The sequence below is a fragment of the Dermacentor variabilis genome, chromosome 2 (assembly GCF_050947875.1).
Source record: "Dermacentor variabilis isolate Ectoservices chromosome 2, ASM5094787v1, whole genome shotgun sequence".
Classification (NCBI taxonomy): Eukaryota; Metazoa; Arthropoda; class Arachnida; order Ixodida; family Ixodidae; genus Dermacentor; species Dermacentor variabilis.
Window position 1 is genome coordinate 62,230,363 of NC_134569.1, and position 11,758 is coordinate 62,242,120.

Genomic DNA, 11,758 nt, shown 5'->3' on the forward strand with positions numbered 1-11,758 from the left:
CATCCGCTGTCCGGAGGGATGTCGCTCGATGATGCTCATAACCGAAGTCGGGCGTCCCTCGACGTTTCTTGAGCGCAGCGCACAGAGAAGGCCTCGTTCTCTCGTTCAGGTTCGCACGGGACACTGCAAAGTGACTTCGGGAGAGTTCACATTTTTGTTCTCGTTCCCGGCAAGCGTTAGAACTACGCTGAAACTCAACCGCTCAGTCAGCAAGCACGGCACAACCCTCACTAAGCCCTGCCAGGCTCTTTCCCCTTTTTATACCACTGCCTAGTTCCTTACAGTAGTCTAGCATCACTCAGAACGCGTCCACAAATTGAAAAATTGCACTAGAAAGCATATCATCACTTTGAAACACTAAACAAAAGCAATATGTTAAAAAAAATCCTGCCTCAGGAAGAAAAACATCAGTAACCAACAATTTTGAGGCTGATTCCTACGTTAGGGGCTTCGACTTAAGCCATCGGCGTTACCGTTGAGACTCCCCTTTTTGTAACGCACCTCAAAGGAATATTGTTGTAAAGCGAGGCTCCAGCGCAGGAGGCGGCCATTTTTGGGAGAGATGGTCTGCAGCCATTGGAGAGGGCAGTGATCCGTCTCAATGATAAACCTCGAGCCGGCTAGATAGCATGACAATTTCTGAACGGCCCACACGAGACATGCACACTCTTTCTCGGTGGCGCTATACGCCTGCTCACGACTGGTCAGCTTACGACTAGCATACAGGACGGGGTGTTCTACTTCTCCATTTTCCCGTTGGCACAGTACAACGCCCATGCCTCGCTCACTAGCATCGCACTGAACAATGAACCCTTTTGTATAGTCTGGCGATCGTAGCACAGGCTGGCTTGTTAGGGCACTCTTTAGGGCGCTAAAAGCTCTTTCCTTGGTCTCGTCCCAGACGACTGTTTGAGGCTCTGTCTTTCTTAGAGCATCCGTCAGGGGAGCCGCGATATCAGAGTACCTAGGGATGTACCTCTGATAGTAGCCGGCGACACCCAAGAACGACCGAATATCGGTCTTGGTGCGCGGTTGCGGAAAGTCTCGCACAGCGGCCACTTTTATTTCAGAGGGGCGGCGACGACCCTGACCAATCACGTGACCGAGGTAGACAACCTCGGCCTGTGCTATCTGGCACTTAGGAGCCTTGACTGTCAAGCCCGCTTCGCGCAGGCGGGTTAGCACTGCCCGCAAGTGTGCCATATGCTCAGACCAGGATGCGGAGAATATCGCTACGTCGTCTAGATACGGTAAAGCGAATTCTTGCTGTCCCCGCAACACTTTATCCATGAGACTTGAAAAACAGTATGGCGCGTTCTTCAAACCAAAACTCAACACTTTAGGACGGAATGTTCCCATTGGTGAAATGAACGCCGCATACCTACTAGCCTCTTCTGTAAGTGGAACCTGCCAATAACCCCTGACAAGATCTAGGGTGGAAATAAACTGAGCGCTACTAACTTTCTCAAGGCGCTCCTCGATGTTAGGGATCGGATAAATTTGATCCTTAGTGATGGAATTAAGCCTGCGGTAGTCGACGCAAGGACGAGGTTCCTTGCCCGGTACCTCAACTAAAATCAAAGGGGAGGTATAATCACTCTCACCTGCCTCAATAACACCGAGCTGTAGCATTTTCTTTACCTCAGCCTCCATAATATCGCTCTGGCGGGGTGACACCCGATACGCCTTGGATCGTACTGGCTCTGTGGAGGTAAGTTCTATATCATGAGTAAGTACAGAAGTCCTACCAGGCCTCTCAGAGAACAGACCTTGAAACTCTTGTAATAGCTGGTGTAGTTCGGTTTTCTGCTCGGGCGACAGCGGTGCTTTACTGATAAGGTCACTAATGACTTGACCGGTGTCTTCCCTGTTCGTCACTGAGCCTAGTCCCGGAAGCTCGACTGGAAGCTCTTCAGGAACGTTTATCATCATGCACACCACTGCTTCCCGTTGTCTATAAGGTTTGAGCAGATTACAGTGGTAAACTTGCTGTGCTTTCCGCTTTCCTGGCAGACTTACCACGTAGTTAACGTCCGACAGTTTCTGAACAATTCGTGCTGGGCCCTCCCACTGCACGTCTAGTTTGTTGTTTAGCGATGTGCGCAATATCATGACCTCATCGCCAACCTCAAAACGACGGGCCCTGGCTGTCCGATCATAATAAACCTTGGCCCTCTGCTGGGCCTTTGTCATTGCTTCACCTGACAACTCCTGTGCCCTTCTTAAGCGTTCGAGGAGCTTAAGTACGTACTCCACCACGACTGGGTCGTCGCCCCTACCTTCCCATGATTCTCGAAGCATGCGAAGCGGAGATCGAAGCGAGCGACCGTACACCAGTTCAGCTGGCGAAAACCCCGTAGCCGCATGCGGCGCGGTCCTTAAAGCAAACATCACCCCAGGCAGACACAGCTCCCAGTCAGTTCGATGTTCAAAACACAACGCTCTCAACACGCGCTTCATGACGGAGTGGAGCTTCTCAACGGAATTCGACTGAGGGTGGTACACTGAGCTGTGTAGCAGCTTTACCCCACACCTTTCGAGAAAAGTTGTCGTCAAAGCGCTAGTAAACACTGTGCCCTGATCTGATTGGATTTCCGCAGGAAAACCAACTCGCGCAAATATGGACAGTAGTGCATTGACTATCTCAACTGAGCTGAGTTCTTTAAGCGGCACTGCTTCAGGGAACTTTGTCGCTGGGCAGATCACAGTCAAAATGTGTCTGTACCCCGTGGCTGTTACCGGCAGAGGTCCCACAGTATCAATAACGAGCCGTCTAAAAGGCTCCGTTATGATAGGTACCAATTTCAACGGCGCCCTTGATTTGTCCCCTGGTTTGCCCACCCGCTGACAAGTGTCACATGTCCTCACGAAATGGTCTGCGTCCCGAAAACACCCTGGCCAATAGTACTCTTGCAAGAGACGGTCCTTAGTTTTCTTAACTCCTAGGTGTCCGGACCACGAACCCCCATGTGACAAGCGCAACAGATCCTGATGATAGCATTGAGGCACGACCAGCTGATCGAACTCCACTCCTCTGCGGTCTAGATACTTCCGGTACAGGACTCCACCCCTTTCCACAAAACGCGCAGTTTTCCTGGCGATACCTTCTTTGACATTGCAGCGCACGTTTTCCAGGCTGCCATCCTTTTTTTGCTCGGCTATCAAAGCCGACCGGCTGACTTTTAGCAACCTATCAAGTCCGTCTGACGTAGGCGCGATGAGCAAATCAGTAGATAGCTCTTCTAACTTTCCCGTGTCGGGCATTTCCTCTCCAGTATCTGGCGCCTTTAACGTTACAGACTCAAGTTTATTCAGTTCGGGCGTGCTCGGAATATCAGCTTGCTGCGCCTCTGACCCTTTTTCGTTGTTTGATAACGTCGGCCCCGCAACTACCGCCTTTGCAGCGAGCTCCCGAACCTTCGATCTGGTTAAGGCCTGAACACTAGCTTCACCAAACAAAAGCCCCTTCTCGCGCAGGAGGTGATCGGACCTGTTGGAAAATAGGTACGGGTACTGGGGTGGCAGCATAGATGACACTGCCGCCTCTGTCTCAAGCGCTCCGAAAGGTCCTTCAATAAGCACCTTTGCTACTGGCAGACACACGCTATGAGCTTCCACGGCTTGCTTGATCCACGCGCACTCGCCCGTGAACATATGGGGTTCTACGTAAGACGGGTGAACTACATCCATCGTAGCTGCGGAATCGCGAAGCACTCGGCACTCTTTCCCATTCACGAGGAGGTCTCGCATGTAAGGCTCGAGAAGCTTCATGTTCTCGTCAGTGCTGCCTAATGAAAAAAACACAACTTTTGGTGTTGTTTCCGGACACTGCGCCGAAAAGTGACCCGGCTTCTGGCACGTATAACAAACGCCCGCTCGCCTCATCTCGAACCGCTTTCTGCGTTTGGCTGCCGCCGTCTCTTTACGTTTGGTCGGACTGCTTTCGCTCGCATCCGCACTACGCGTGTCCCCCTTTAATCTCATGGGCGTGAACTTCGGCCTCTCAAACTTCGAGCCAAATTCACCCTTTTGACCGTCCTTAGCTCCGCGAGCTCGACGCGTCACAAACTCCTCGGCTAGCTCAGCGGCTCTAGCCACCGTACAAACGTCTGGCCTATCCAAGACCCAGTACCGCACGTTCTCCGGTAACCGACTATAAAACTGTTCTAGCCCGAAACACTGCAGAACTTTATCGTGGTTACCAAACGCTTTCTCTTCTTTGAGCCACTCCTGCATGTTCGACATAAGCCTATACGCAAACTCTGTATATGACTCACTTTTGCCTTTCTCATTTTCCCGAAACTTCCGACGGAACGCCTCCGCAGACAGCCGGTACTTTTTTAGAAGACTCGATTTCACTGTGTCGAAATCCTCTGCCTCCTCTCTATTCAAGCGAGCGACTACGTCGGCCGCCTCGCCGGGTAACAAAGTGAGCAAGCGCTGTGGCCACGTTTCCCGAGAGAACCCCTGCTTCTCGCACGTTCGCTCAAAGTTAACCAGGAACAAACCAATGTCCTCTCCAAGCTTAAACGGCCGCATCAGGTCAGTCATTTTGAACAATACTCGTTCTCCTGCACCGTGTGCCTGACTTCCATTACGAGCGCGTTCCATCTCTACCTCAAGACGCTTCATTTCCAAAGCGTGTTGACGGTCACGCTCTTGTTGCTCTCGCTCTTTCTGTTCTTTACGTTCACGCTCTTCTTTTTCTTTTTGCTCTTTAAGTTCGCGCTCCTGTCTTTTTGCAGTCTCTCTCTCTTCAATGGTCTCAAGGCATTCCGACAGCTCGTCATCCTCAGCCTCTAACTCAAGAATAGCCTTTATCAGTTCCGGTTTTCTTAGTTTGTCTGAGACATCCAGACCCAACTCTCTTGCAAGCTCCAACAATTTCGGTTTGCGCAACGACTTCAAATCCATGGCTGCTCTGAATGCTGCTTTCTCTACTGCTTACTATTGTCTTGCCGCAAACTAACCCGGCAGCAACGACAACCACAATTACCAGCTCTGTTTCTAACACTAACAAAAGCCTGGCAAAGCTCAGAAGAAGAAAGTCCCGCACTCACCAAACCTCGCAGGCAGGAATTCCGCGCAGTCGTTCCGCTGCAGGCAACCAGTCATCACACAGGGCTCGTTGCACTGCTCCCGGATCGTCGTTGAGCTGCTCAGCATACAGTCAACTGCATCTCTTCGCTGCTGGCCTCCGTTGTCGCGATCTCACCGCTGGCAGACAGTTGTTTGAAGTCGGAGGCGATCTCACCGCTGCCAACCAGATGTTTGGAGTCGGAGGCGATCTCACCGCTGGCAACCAGATGTTTGGACCGCACCGCTGGTACGATCTGTTGGGAACTCGGCGCTGACGCCCGTGGTTGTACCTGGGTCGCAAGCCCCAAGGGTAGCGTTGGCCTGGCGGCCTGGGGTACAACTGGAAGCATCCGAAGGTCCCGGCAAAGCATGAGTCGACTGGTAACAACGAAACAACTTGTTTATTTTAACATCGCAAAGAGTTGGTGGTCAGGTTTGACCGAAGTAGAGAGACGGGAGAGCACTTCACTCAGCAGAAGAAATCGGAGCCCTCCTTTTGGCGTCCGGGGGCAGCTGTTTTTATACTCTCGCAGTTGAGGGCAAGAAGGAACCCCTCAAAAGACGAGCACGTGAATGTACAATGGGCTAATGGTGACGCACACTGTCGTAGCGATGCCGTAGCACCATGTCGAGCACGATCTCGTAGCACCCTGTCGTGGCGCTGCCGGTCGGACACAATGACTGTAATGAGAGGATGGTCCCTGCTTTGGCATCGCCTGTTTCGGGCATAATGACTGGAACGAGATCCCTGCTTTGGCATCGCCTGTTTCGGGCACAATGACTGGAATGAGAGGATGATCCCTAGGCGGTCGCATCGCCGCAGTCGCGCCTGGAAACACCTGGCGATGAGTGTTGCGGCGACGACGATCGGGCCAAAATGTCCGCCGCCCCGCCGCAGTCGCGCCGGCAAAACCACGTGTCGCAGGCGAAACGCAACAAGGGCTGTCGGCCATTCCAATGCGGAAGGAATAGGAGTTCGTGAATGCCACGCCGAGCCATAGGCGGCACAGAAGTGTTGCTTCCGCTCGTGGCAACCCTGGTGGAAGACGGAGTTGCAAACTTGGATCCACTCTGTGAAGACGTGTGTTCGTGAATTCACTGGTGTTCCACAGAGTTAGCGTAAGCTTGCGTGCGAGGAAGCGAAGACTTGTGGCTGCATCTGTTCTTGACAGCGGTATGGGTATAATCTGGGCACCATCATGGGCCGATCGGGCAGCGTCATCCGCACTGTCATTTCCCGAAATTCCGCAGCGACCCGGTATCCACTGGTAGATGATGTTGTGTCCCTTGTCGATTGCGTAATGGTGGAGTAGTCGGATGTCTGCGACTAATTGCAGATTTGGTCCGTAGTTGAAAGGGGACAGCAGACACTGGAGAGCTGCCTTTGAATCACAAAAGATGGACCATGAATGTGGTGATTTGGGACCAATAAACTGCAGAGCAGCGCGGATAGCTGCGAGTTCTGCAGCCGTCGATGATGTAACGTGAGACGTCTTGAATTTGATAGTGACAGATTGAGCGGGAAGTACCACTGTTCCAGCTGAACTTTTAGAGGAGGCAGAACCGTCCGTGTGAACGTGGGTGCACTCGTTGTGTTTTTCACGTAGGCATGACAGAACGGTTTGTTTGAGGGCGAACCTCCGTTTTCTTTTTGATGCCGGGAATAACAAGAAGGGCCTGGAGTGGATGCAGGCACCACAGCGGTAGAGATGGTCGTGCTGCAGGTGTGAAGTTTGACGGTAAACTTCCGTGGTTGGCGGCAATAATTCTGCTAAACGCTGAACTAGGTCGAGCGGCAGGAAGGGAGGCGAGATGATGCGATGGAAGTCGGGCAAAGTGCCTGATGTGCACCCTTAAGGAGTCGACATGAATATACGTATTGATAGGGTGGTCATGCGCGATGGCTATTGTTTCTGCCGTTGATGCACACCTGGGAAGGCCAAGACAAATTCGCAGAGCTTGAGCTTGTACAGACTGAAAGGCTCGGAGGTTGGTCTTACCAGTCCCACCTAGTACAGGTAAGATGCAGCGTAGCAGACACAGGAACAGTGCGTTATAGACTTGCAGCATTGCACTCACAGAGGCACCCTATGACTTTCCTGCAAAAAATCTGAACACGTCTGTTATCATCACTAGTTTCCTTATTAGGTAAGAGAAGTCAGGACTCCATGAGAGGTCTCGATCTATTATCACTATAGAAAATGGTGCGTCTTCTCGTAGGCAATAGGCTGTCCATTAATTCTAACAACGTATTGCCTCATTGTTTTGCGGGTGAAAGCGACCGTAGAGCGCTTCTGGGAGGACACCTCCAAAGCTCGTGCTCGAAGATAGCTGGATGCTAGTGTGGCCGCTTTTTGGAGTCTGGCGCGCACCTGTGGACGCGTCGCTACTGATGACCAAATGCATACATAATAATGTCTGCCTCTTTGCGTAATCTAGCACAAGGACCAGAACTATGCCATGTATCACAGGTGACCTTTTTAAAAAAAATTGTATAATCTAAACAATAAAACACCCTGTAATTTAATCATCAACTGCCTAAATCAAACACGTTTATGACAAGAGGCCGGGTATTTCCCTGATCTTTAGCTGATTGTCCCTCTCCATTGCCTCACAAGTGAACCAAAACAATAAGCTACCCTCTGACACCTAATAGCGCAGGCATTGTTTCCCCTGTGACAAGAGCGCTTTAACGACTCAATGTGGTTGACTTACTTGGAAAGCATACTTAGCGCCAGCGAACAGGACAGAAGGAAGACGACACCACAATGCGCTAACTTCAACCGCTTTATTTTCAGGAAACACCCTCCTATTTAACCCATGCGCAGTGGCACCACCTCATCCAAATTTTAACCATCCAAAAAAGCCGTCTCTAACAAGTCAACCGAAGGGGCACTAACACACGTTTCACTATTCCGACAGATAGCCTGAGCCTCAATAATCTCTCGCAGATCTTTATCTTTGTGCTTCGCTACAACCCGGCAGGAGCCATACACCGGCGCACAGCCGCATTCCTGACACTGAGTTGACAGATGACCGTATTGCTTATTTCTCACGTTTAGAGTATGTTCCCGTAGACGGTCATTAACCGGTCTCCCTTATGTCCTTGTTCGCTGGCGCTAAATATGCTTTCCAAGTCAGTTTACCAACACGCCCAACAAATGGCAATGGTTGACTTACGTAGATGTATATGTACTACTGTGAACGTTCAACAATGAATATGCCCTTGTGCTCTGTCACCAGGTCTGCTAGACAACGCTATGCCTTCAATTTTTTTCTTTGTGCATCGCATACATAATGCCATTAGAAACAACAGAACATCAAGTACATCAGAAGCACCAACAACGCAAACAGAGCTATAAAACAACTTCAAAATGCAGTCAACGTCATTGCTCCATCGCTACAGTGCGCACTGAAAGTATTTCACTTCAATTTTCGATCCTCCGAGGCAGAACTGCAAATGCGAACGCATGTTCGAATAGTACTTAGTGCATGGAATGTGTTGTGTTCATGCATATTACCACGAACCTTGGGCTGCACCAAGGCGAAAAAAATTCCCAAGCGCACGCTATGAAGGTGAGTTTTAAATGTTTCAGTTACGCCCTTTCAAGCACACCTGCCTTCTGACTGTTAGTACATGCACGTAGCAGATATGATGCACATATGGCTGCAGTTCCGTCTTCTTTTCGACCAGGTACTACGTGTCACGCTGAGAACGTCAGTTTGCATCATACATCCTGTTCTTCTGCCCGACGGGTTTTCACAGCGCCATCGGGTGAGTTCCTTTATTTTTTATTTCCTTCTTCTCTTTTTTTTTTTGCCAGATGCCTGCCTAATGGTGCAACGCCAATGAGTCAGCGCATGGTAAACGCCGCACGCAAGAGCATAACGCCCTCGCGGGCTAGGAAGCAACTTTTTCCCCTTGGCAGCCTGCCTAGAGAAATCAATCAATCAATCAATCAATCAATCAATCAATCAATCAATCAATCAATCAATCAATCAATCAATCAATCAATCAATCAATCAATCAATCAATCAATCAATCAATCTCAAATCTCCACAAAAAACGCAGAGAACACTGCGCGCCTAACCTTACAATCAATAATTTATTCAAGGAAAGTTTACTTATCTGCCAATAAGTTATTGGCTGAAGCATGATTCGCGCATGTAGGCTTCCGAAAGGGGGCATGTTTGAGTAAGCAATTGAGTGACTGATTGGCCGACTTGACCAATCAATTATTCCCAGCGCCGCTGGGCTTCTCCGCATGCACTTCCCTGGACAGGTCGCCTCCACCGGCCGCGCGGCGCAGCATTGTGTGTCAGTCTCAGTACCCTCTCGGCCGTGGTCCCATTGTTCCGGTCTTATCGCGACCGGCTCGCATTAGCGAGACGCCGTGCCTCCGTGGCGCCCCCGTCCCCGCCAGCGGAGGGGGGGGGGGGGCGACTGCGTGCACGTGTCTCGCACCGCTTTCTGCGCGGCCTCTCCCGCTGCACAGCGTTTTGACGACATGCAAAACCCTCAAGTGCGCTTCTCCACGCACTTCGTTGGACCTAAATCGAAGACGGTGCACCTCGTGCTGGAATCGTAATTAAGGTGTCAACATGAAGGCAGAGTGCAAGACTACTGCCACCCTCCGTTAGCCTCGCCATCGCAGCTTTCAAAACAACGCGTGTCTCAGCTGTAACAGTGCATGCTACTATAACGGTATCGCGGCAGATTTGATCTGTGGGAAAGCTTGCTTACGGAAATTTGCTGCACCCAGGTAGAAGTACTGCATTACAACACGACGTATGTTGTGCAGCTTCGTACAAACAGTCCCTTTGTAGATGTGCGCACTTCTACTGAAAACAGCTTCGACTTATGCGAATAAAATAGAAACTGTGCAGATGTCGACAGACAATTGAGTGCCCTTCCATTGTATTTTCGCACATATTCGTACACAACCGAATTTATTTATACTTGCACTCAAATGTATAAGCAGACGAACTGTGGGCAAATTATTGTAAATGTCGGCCTGCTATCAGTTCTGGTCCATCTTGCTACTTCGCTCTTCTCTTCATTTTGTTCCGTCCTAGTGTCGTATACAGCCAGCCCCGTCCACTGAGTCCGCTGCTGGTGTTAGGCCTATGCATGAGCACTAAAGGTCAACGAAACAATGTCAACAATGTGCTCGCCTTGTTTCCCAACCTAATTACCTGCATTCTTCGGGGTCAGGTTACCACTGCTACGCGTACCATATATCTGCAATGTTTGAGGAGGGAAGTGAAAGGGCCGGTTCAAAAATGATGCAACATGATCGCTGTACCGCAGACCGGTTTTTGAATGCAAAAACAAATAGCATAGTGAGGTGCGTGCTGGCGATAATTTATTCTAATTTACGTCCCTCTCCTCATACCAACGCACCTTAGCGCCGCCACATCGGACATTCTACAATGTCGATGCGTGGACGTTCAGAACCAAAACATCGCGCGCGCGTACTCACCAGCATAGCTTTTTGCACAGTTTCTGTCACAGCGAGCGCCGACGTCTGTTCCGGTTCGTCAACATGCCGTGGATCCCGTAAGGGAATAAGTTCTGTTGAAGGTACCAAATATGTTTTTTCCCTCGTAGCAAACTAGAGGCTTCCACAAATACGGCGTCAGCAGCCACAGTTTCACCTGTGCAGTTTCACCGTGAAGCCGCAGTCCAACGCACACTGCAGAGGAACTGATGCAGTTCACATCGATGGCGTACTCCTTTCAGCACACGGCGAGGCGCTGCAGTGATTGTACCCGAGTAAAAAAAAAACTTGCAGTCGTCAGAAACACCACAAGAGAAACACGATGCACGCAGATCAAGCACACAGCCGGTAAAGCCCAAAACTTCGATCGGGGGCGTCTTCGTACGCGGACGGCAAGCGTCCGGTGTCGTTGGCTCGACTAAGGGGGACAAAAGGCACCTCAAGAACGGTGCTCGTAAAGAAGGAGGGAGCAGAAACGAAAGAAAAAAAATAAAAGAAGGAAAGAAAGAAGCCCCTCGAAGAGGCCCTCGATGGCGATCGCTGACGCGAAGAATCAGCTTTTCCTCGCTGTTCTTGAAGACGGAGCTCGGCGAGAATGCTATCATATCGCGCGTCGAGTGGCCGAACAAAAGAACGGTTCTTGGGGGCTGCCAGATAGAGTTGTCTTTTATCAAGGTAAACAGGTCGAAAGACACTGGCGCAGGTGTATAGAAAGACAATGGAAGCTTCCAGTCATTGGAGCCCCTCTCCCAACTCGGTGGGCCTCCACGGACGCGGATACACAACCGTCTCCGCTCCTTGCGCGAACATGCACCGCTTTTCTTGGCCCAGATTCTCCGTTCGAAACGAACCTCTTGAAAAACATGCATATGCGGCCGGCAGATACGCGTGCTCCCCTCGTGCGTCGCGTGCAAAGGGCGGAAGCAATGCGCTGTCGATGGACCGTTGCGAGTATTGCGCATGGGAACACCGCAATCGTGAATTCGTTTGTTGTTATATCCGCTCTTGCGTCCTGGGGTTTCAATATGGGGCAGCAGCTCAGACAGCATTGCGTCAACGATTCGCACGCCGCGCGCAACCGTATTCCCATCCATATCCTCGCGTGGGCTGAAATGAAATTGGAACGTTAGACGGTGCAAAATGAATGTGAACTTGCGCAAAGCGTTCATCCTTTGCGG

At 50.7% G+C, this 11,758-nt stretch overlaps 1 protein-coding gene across 1 annotated transcript in view; it reads right to left on the minus strand.

Annotated features, from left to right (window-relative positions):
• Window positions 1-11,112, minus strand: part of LOC142571998 (protein Wnt-6-like) — a 56,878-nt gene extending 45,766 nt beyond the window's left edge. Inside the window, exon 1 of the mRNA XM_075680773.1 lies at window positions 10,563-11,112. The gene's annotated coding sequence lies outside the window, so the exon portion shown is untranslated. The remainder of the gene's footprint in view (window positions 1-10,562) is intronic.
• Between the last annotated feature and the right edge of the window lie 646 nt (window positions 11,113-11,758).